At 36.8% G+C, this 7,500-nt stretch overlaps 1 protein-coding gene across 6 annotated transcripts in view; it reads right to left on the bottom strand.

The window, feature by feature from the left end:
• The window catches only part of LOC106874495 (uncharacterized), a 57,598-nt gene that overhangs the window by 40,581 nt on the left and 9,517 nt on the right, over window positions 1-7,500 (bottom strand). For 3 of the 6 annotated variants that reach the window (XM_052972205.1, XM_052972207.1, XM_052972206.1), the window contains exon 1: window positions 4,471-4,984. The exons of 1 other annotated variant lie outside the window; for it this stretch is intronic. The gene's annotated coding sequence lies outside the window, so the exon portion shown is untranslated. Of the gene's footprint in view, window positions 1-3,595; window positions 3,616-4,470; window positions 4,985-6,830; window positions 6,990-7,500 lie in introns of those variants that run through there. 2 more of the 6 variants (XM_014922284.2, XM_052972209.1) reach the window with 2 other exon arrangements.

Raw genomic sequence — 7,500 nt, forward strand, 5'->3', positions numbered from 1 at the left:
ATAATAATAATAAAATTAAAAAACAAATAATAATAATAATGCTAATAATAATAATGATGATAAAAATAATAATAATAATAATAATAATAATAATAATAATAATAATAATAATAATAATAATAATAATAATAATAATAATAATAAAAATTTAAAAAAATGATAATAATAAATAGCCCTGCAAGGAACAGCTCACATCCTTCGCAAGACAGTATCGATTCAATAATTCAACCCAAACAAAACAATCCACAAACACAAGACATACTCTATATAGTCAATGCCCAATAAAATAACAACCACCAGCTGGAAGGATACGAAGCACGTTACACACACAATACACAATACAAATTCTAATACAAGAAAAGATTGCACCAGACGCCATAACAAAAGAAGCTGCCGTAATACAATACCAGGAAGAGTTTACACTTCCCACCACATCAACAAAAAAGAACACAATGGCGGACACCCCAGCAACACGGAAGTGTAGCAGATGATGCAGTGGAAATTTGCCCGAAATTACCAAATGTTGAATAATAATAATAATAATAATAATAATAATAATAATAATAATAATAATAATAATGATGATAATAATAATAATAGAGACAGTCGTTGAAGGTTAAAATGTCTCTATCCTCTGGCGTTTTCCAGTCAACACTGACAGAAAGATCCAAGCTAATCTACCAGACATAGTCATTAAAGATTAAGAAGAAAATACTTGTAGACAAATAGATGTAAGTGTTCCCGCTGATGAAAATGTATCTGTAAAGGAATTTGACAAATTAAGTAAATATAAGGACCTGGAAAATAAAATACAAAAGATGTGGCGTCGTAGAGCAAGAATTGTTCCTGTTTTTGTGGGTGTCCTTGATATGATAAGAAAGGGATGTCAGAAACATCTAGATAATATCCCAGGAGAACCACGTCTTAGAGAAATCCAAAAGATTGTGATAACAAGCATTACTCACATCTTTACAAAAACCCTGTCAATTTAAATGTCTGTGTTGTATTACTGCCCCTGTCACATCCCCTCCCCAAGCTTTCAGTTATATTGTAACATCTCTTAGACTTCAATAAACAGCGCATGACCTTGCAAGAATTTCCTTCAGGTTTAGCAGCTTATCCCACTCAAAAGATCGCTGAAGAAAGGTTGTTAAAGGATGTTTAACGAAACATTCATGTTTCTAGAGGTGCCTTATTCAAATCCCAAAGGATTCCTCTCAACATATACCTATGATGCCCCCCCCCCACTACTTCTGCTAATGATTAGAAACGTGCTTTCTTGCTGCTGTGATAAGTACTTGTTTTGTTACTATCCGTTGTAGGTTTTCCTTTTGGGGATTACCTGTTGTTATCTAAACTGTTTCTGTGTCTTCTGACACACTGTATGCTTTAGTAGGTTTGTTTTTGTATTCGTTTTTCCAGTTTAGGGGCGAAATGTTTTTTTTTCTTTGCACAGATGTGCAGCATGGAGTTTGGACAACTTCCAGTTTGATTTTGCGGGCTACATCGTGGAGCGGTTGCCTGAACAGGTAACATTGGAGAGCTACATAGCGGACGATGAATGTAAAATGGAGGTTCGAAATAGCAATAATGGAAGCAGTTACACGTCCATGGCCAAAGCTACCAATGAGGATTTACAAGTCAGGCTAGGAAGCTTCAAAGAAACATAATGACTTGTTACAGAGGGAGGGGATGAACGTAAAATTGACAACCCCCAGAAGAAGCTGTAGACAGCACAAAAACATTTGATATACAGAACGCTGTCATTGTCAACAAAAGATGGCATTCAAGGATGCCGTCGAAAACTGTTTACTGCAAATATGGCACGACATACAGTTTATAAATAGAGGGAAGCGTTTCGGCACTGTAGAAGTGTGGTTCGCTTCGGAAAGGGAAGCAAAAGAATATTGAACAATACATCTAAAGTCAGCAGAGTTGGTGTTACTGTCGACTTACCTCGAAAGACGGACCTCCAGATTTAGAATTGGGGAGGTCCCACCAGGAATAAATAAGATGTGTCTGATAACAGCCGTAATGTTAAATCTGAATGAAGAAGCTTCTGTACTTGAAGCTACCAAAACACAACAGCGCAAATGGTAGGGGGCCATGGCCTGGAAGTGGCAATTCAGGCCACCCAGAAGGATCTATAGGAAATTCCAGAACTAATTATTCTGCCAGACGAAACTAAATTAAAAGTCTTTGAGGAGGGAAGAAGCCCAGGTGCTTCAAATGCGGGCAAAAATGCCACATAAAGGCTAAGTGCCCACAGGTCATGAAACCGGAGGCACACCCTTCACCCAGCATACCACTACAATCTGACGAACCAAAGGAAAGAAAAAGGGAGCCAATCGGCATTGGAAACAGACAAACCCGTCAACCTACCAATAACCATCAAAGCTGAAGGAGGGGAGGAAGTCAACCAACACCACGACTAACCCACTGCAAGATATCCCTCCCTCCGAAAAAAGGAAGACATCCAAGACCACAACAAAACAGCCTAAATTAGGGAAACCATAGACAGAAGAGAGCCCCAAGAGAGACACTCAAATAGAACCAACACCAACCAAAAGCAGCGATGAATGGATAAAAGTCAAGAGACGAAATAAAACAAAAGGTACCCCACCCTTCGCACTCATAAAAAGATTACCAATTACAACCCGGACACAGCAGTCACAATGCACACACACAACCCTAAAACACCAAACAAAGAGAACCAAAAACCGGGACTCATACACTTCAGACACGCGGCACAAACATCCTATTCGTTTGCTACATATAATCCGTTCACGCTGGACATTTCACCACCATCAATACCTGGAAAAACCAACCACCCTAGATACAGAATCTCACATGTTAACCAGTTCCCAACCGAACACAGAAACGAAGTTGAAAGACAGTATAACGTAATTTTTGAAATAAGAGTTTAAAAAAAAAAATTAATCTGTACCCTGAATGAGGACCGTATGTTTGATGCGTGTAGTGAATGAGTATAATTGCCGGTGACTCTAAGAGTGGTTTAGGGAAGGGGTTTTCAAACTGTGGTCCGTGGACCACAGGGGATCCGCAAGGACAAGACAGGGGGTCCGTGGACAGCAAATACTTTTTATGGTCAATTTGATTTTATATATGTTTTTTAATCGAAATCTTTTAATTGACAATGAACCTATTTGTTAAAAACTGTTAAATAAATAAATGTAAAAATATTTGTTATTTTAAGCAAATATTTATGTATAAATTTCATAAGCGTTTATAAGCCTGAAATATAAAGGGGTCAAAAAGTTTGAAAACCCCTGGTTTAGGGGATAGCATGACTTTCTTTTCATTAACGTTTGCACGAATTCATTACAACGTTACCCCAATTCATTTTCGTCTGTCTCAAATGTGAGTATATGTAATTACTAGTATTTTGAATAAAGACTATTGAATATAAGTGGTTGGCGAGGTCCCGGTATCCATCACTCCATTTTTTTCAGCTTTTTCATCCATTCATTATACATTCGTTTTTTTTTTTACCCAACCCCTTATTGTTTGTTTGTCCTCTATTGTCTATTCTATATCTTAGCCTTTATGGCGAATAAAGAAAGAAATTTCTTACCGAACAACCACACAGATGATTTGTTTATAGTGATCAAATGTTTGTGCAGACATAAGCTCACTCTCTCCATCAGATCGTCATTACCTGTACAGGTGCAATGAGTGCCACATGTCAGATACACATACATACATACATACATACATACATACATACATACATACATACATACATACATACCCGCGTATATATATATTCACCGTCAACTAGTAGGAAGCTCCACCCTTAATTATTGGTTTTGCGTTTAACTGTACTATTTGTTTTGATAGGAATAAACTTGTTTTTCCAGAATTTGTCAATACTTAGTTCGATAAGTCGATCAGATTATAACTTCTGAAAACTTGTCAGTCAGAGTAGAAAGCCATGTGGAGAAGCAAGGGATTTAGTTATTAGAACGGCGTTAGTAATTAACAGGTACTTAATTAATCTACCTTAAACGACCTCAGTATCAACAGGTATTTAATTTATCTACTCACGAATGAATGAAGTTTGAAGTTGAACATGGGGACGGGGTAAACTCAAATCGCATCTAAAAGCCATAAGGCATTTGTGCAATATTCTATAATTTTCAACCATTCGCTTTACCCTCTACTTCTTCCAATGTTTTATATCGGGCTTTTATATAAAACATCAGAAATCAAGCAACAGATATCTTGTCTACCAAAAGCATATGGCTTAAACGGATAATGGTTATTTAAATCACTAAACAATACTCTGACATTTACTTCTTCGACAATATTTGTATAAAGTTAAACATGTGAAAAACAGTAATTTTCTATATGATAATATTGAGTTACAAATAAATTTGCAACACGATATACCAATATTTTTTTAAAACTAGCTTCTCGTGTATAAATAATAGGTAAATACATACTTACATATATACATATTTTGTTGTTGGCACTCCGTTGCTTACGACGTCGAGGGTTCCAGTTGATCCAATCAACGGAACAGCCTGCTCGTGAAATTCACGTGCAAGTGGCTGAGCACTCCACACACATGTGTACCCTTAACGTAGTTCTCGGGGATATTCAGCGTGACACAGTGTGACAAGGCTGACCCTTTGAATTACAGGCACAACAGAAACAGGAAGTAAGAGTGAGAGAAAGTTGTGGCGAAAGAGTACAGCAGGGTTCTCCACCATCTCCTGCCGGAGCCTCGTCGAGTCCGCTGCCCTAACCACTGGGCCACATAACATTCATACGAAAACACAAGCGTAGAGTCATTCATACATAGAGTACTACACCAGATCTTTCCGCTCTCAACTTTCTCATCAAGACGACTACCGTATGTAGACAAGAGAACTGACATACTTATTTGGTACAAAAACGATAAGTCATGTACACTTAGAGATTAGCTGCCCTGTAGATGTAAATATGTCTTCTAGAGTCAGCGAGATTGAATATTTATGTACAACTGATTCAGAAAACGCAGTTCTCCCTTGATTATAAATTCACATTTGATACTAATAACTATGGATATACACGGTTATGTTAGTGAAGGACTAAACGAAAACTGGAGAAGCTAGGATTTCAAAGGAAATAGCCCGGCTAACACAAACTTTACATACTGTTATCAGGATACTAGTAATAATGTTACACCTTTCTCAAGTGACGAGTGTTATGTGGTAGTCGCTGTAAATAGATGATATCGGTCAGTATAGGTCGAGAATACGTAGTATACGGTCATAGACTAGTGTGTCTTACTGGTCTAACATCTCTACTGCTATACCGATGTGGGCGTTATAACAGCCCGACATTTAAGGATTACAACAGTGACGACGAAAATTACGACACATAATTAATTTGTAAGTCTAACAGTCAAAATCTGCAAGACGTTTTTAAGTTTGACATGTTATAATTACTCTAATTACTCATTAATATTATCCTAAGTCAAGTGGCGGAGTTTTTTTAATTTTTTTTTATTAGAAACCAACTCTCTCCTCGCAAGAATAATACTAATAAATAAAAATTAAAGACATACATAAACAGACACACACACACATACATACATACATACATACATACATACATACACACACACACACATATACACGCACACGCGCATGCACGCATGGGAATCGACTGCTCTCTGGACACCAATGTGGTTAGAAAAATACAAGAGAAAGACATCTATGGACCGTTGATAAAAAGTTTGTAAATTCAGTATCCAAGTTACACTTTCAGCTTCGTAACTCTCATTATTAGAGTATCGGAATACTTACTAACCCCTCTGGAGCAACTTATGGCTGAACTTCTCCAGATGCCGAGTTGCAAGCCGACTGACTTATCCCGGTTAACTTTTGCTCCGGCTTCGTAGTCCTTAATGGCTTTGCCTGCCCTCTGTAGGTGTACCATCTCGGACACGATCAGTGGAGAAAAACTGTTGATGGCCCATGCTTCATAGGGAACGTAGAGTTTATGTACGTCCTATATCATACTTAAAGACTCACCCATCCTTATCTTTGTAACTGCAATCAGAACTGTTGCTACCGTTGTCATGTTTCCTTTGAAAGGATTCGGTGCAAAGTTACGGAGGTGCGACTGTTTGTTCTAGTATTATATCAACAGTAACTTCACAAAGGTCAGCGGTAACATATCAACAATGAGAAACACTAATAAGAAGCACTAATGAGAAAGAAAGCAAACTATGCTGGATCATAGATATAGCATGTCCAGCTGACATCAAGGTATGCGATAAGGACGAATGAAAAGTCGATATATATGACAGGTCAGTTTGGGAGGTTAAGCAGTTGTAGTCGATGAAAAAGGTAGTAGTTGTACCAATAATTGTCGGAGCCCTGGGAACAGTGAGTAAAAATCTTGAGAAGTACATGGAACAAATAGGGGATGCAATAGGGATGGAGCACTTGCAGAAAACAGCACTGCTTGGAACCGCTCGAATACTCCGGAAGGTGCCCGAAAAATAAAATGTGTTACCTTAGTTCACTGGTAGTGAACTTCTGACGCCGTAGTATATCTCCAGCATTAGAAGCTGTGCAAAGGCAACAACAACAACAACAACAACAACAACAACAACAACAACAACAACAACAATAATAATAATAATAATAATAATAATAATAATTTATCCTAGATATAAAACATTAAATATATTCTGCTTTATGTATCACGTTTCATCATAAAACTCTGTCTGTGCTTTGTGAGCATTCTTCCTAGCAATCCTGTTATCAACACATACCAAGGAAAATAGAAATCGTTAGTTTTTGACAACTTACTTTTGCCTATCCGAACATCATCATCATCATCATCATCAGTGGGTACGGTGAACGCTAGCATTAACAGGTTGAAAGCGTTACATGCAGCACATCGGTCACACAATACAGTGCATTAGTTCATTAGTCCAGTATGCTAAGCTGGACTACAATGTCGAACTAAAGTACAGAGCAATGCATGGACTCGTACTTACATCAGCGAAAGAAAAACAACAACAACAACAACAATAATAATAATAATAATAATAATAATAATAATAATAATAATAATAATAATAATAATAATAATAATATAGTGACATAATTATTATTTTTGTAACAACAATGATAATATTTAAAACAACAGCAGCAACAATAATAGTGATGGTAATAATGATAATTATTATTATTATAATGACAACATTGAAAATGTATTATGCTATAATTACAATGCTGAAACTAAAATGAATTTGGAACCGCTGCGACGAACAAAAGCCGTGTCACAAGAATAATTCCATAATAGAAAATGTTTACGTGTAGATGGTTTAACACAGAGAAAATCAGGACAATAAGAATAAAAAACTGCGTTATATTAACTATACACAAAAGCATTTACACACCACATACAATCTCACACACACACACACACAACCACATCTACTGTATCTATGCATGGACAAATAAAGCATGCTTA

The sequence above is a fragment of the Octopus bimaculoides genome, chromosome 12 (assembly GCF_001194135.2).
Source record: "Octopus bimaculoides isolate UCB-OBI-ISO-001 chromosome 12, ASM119413v2, whole genome shotgun sequence".
NCBI classification, from domain to species: Eukaryota; Metazoa; Mollusca; class Cephalopoda; order Octopoda; family Octopodidae; genus Octopus; species Octopus bimaculoides.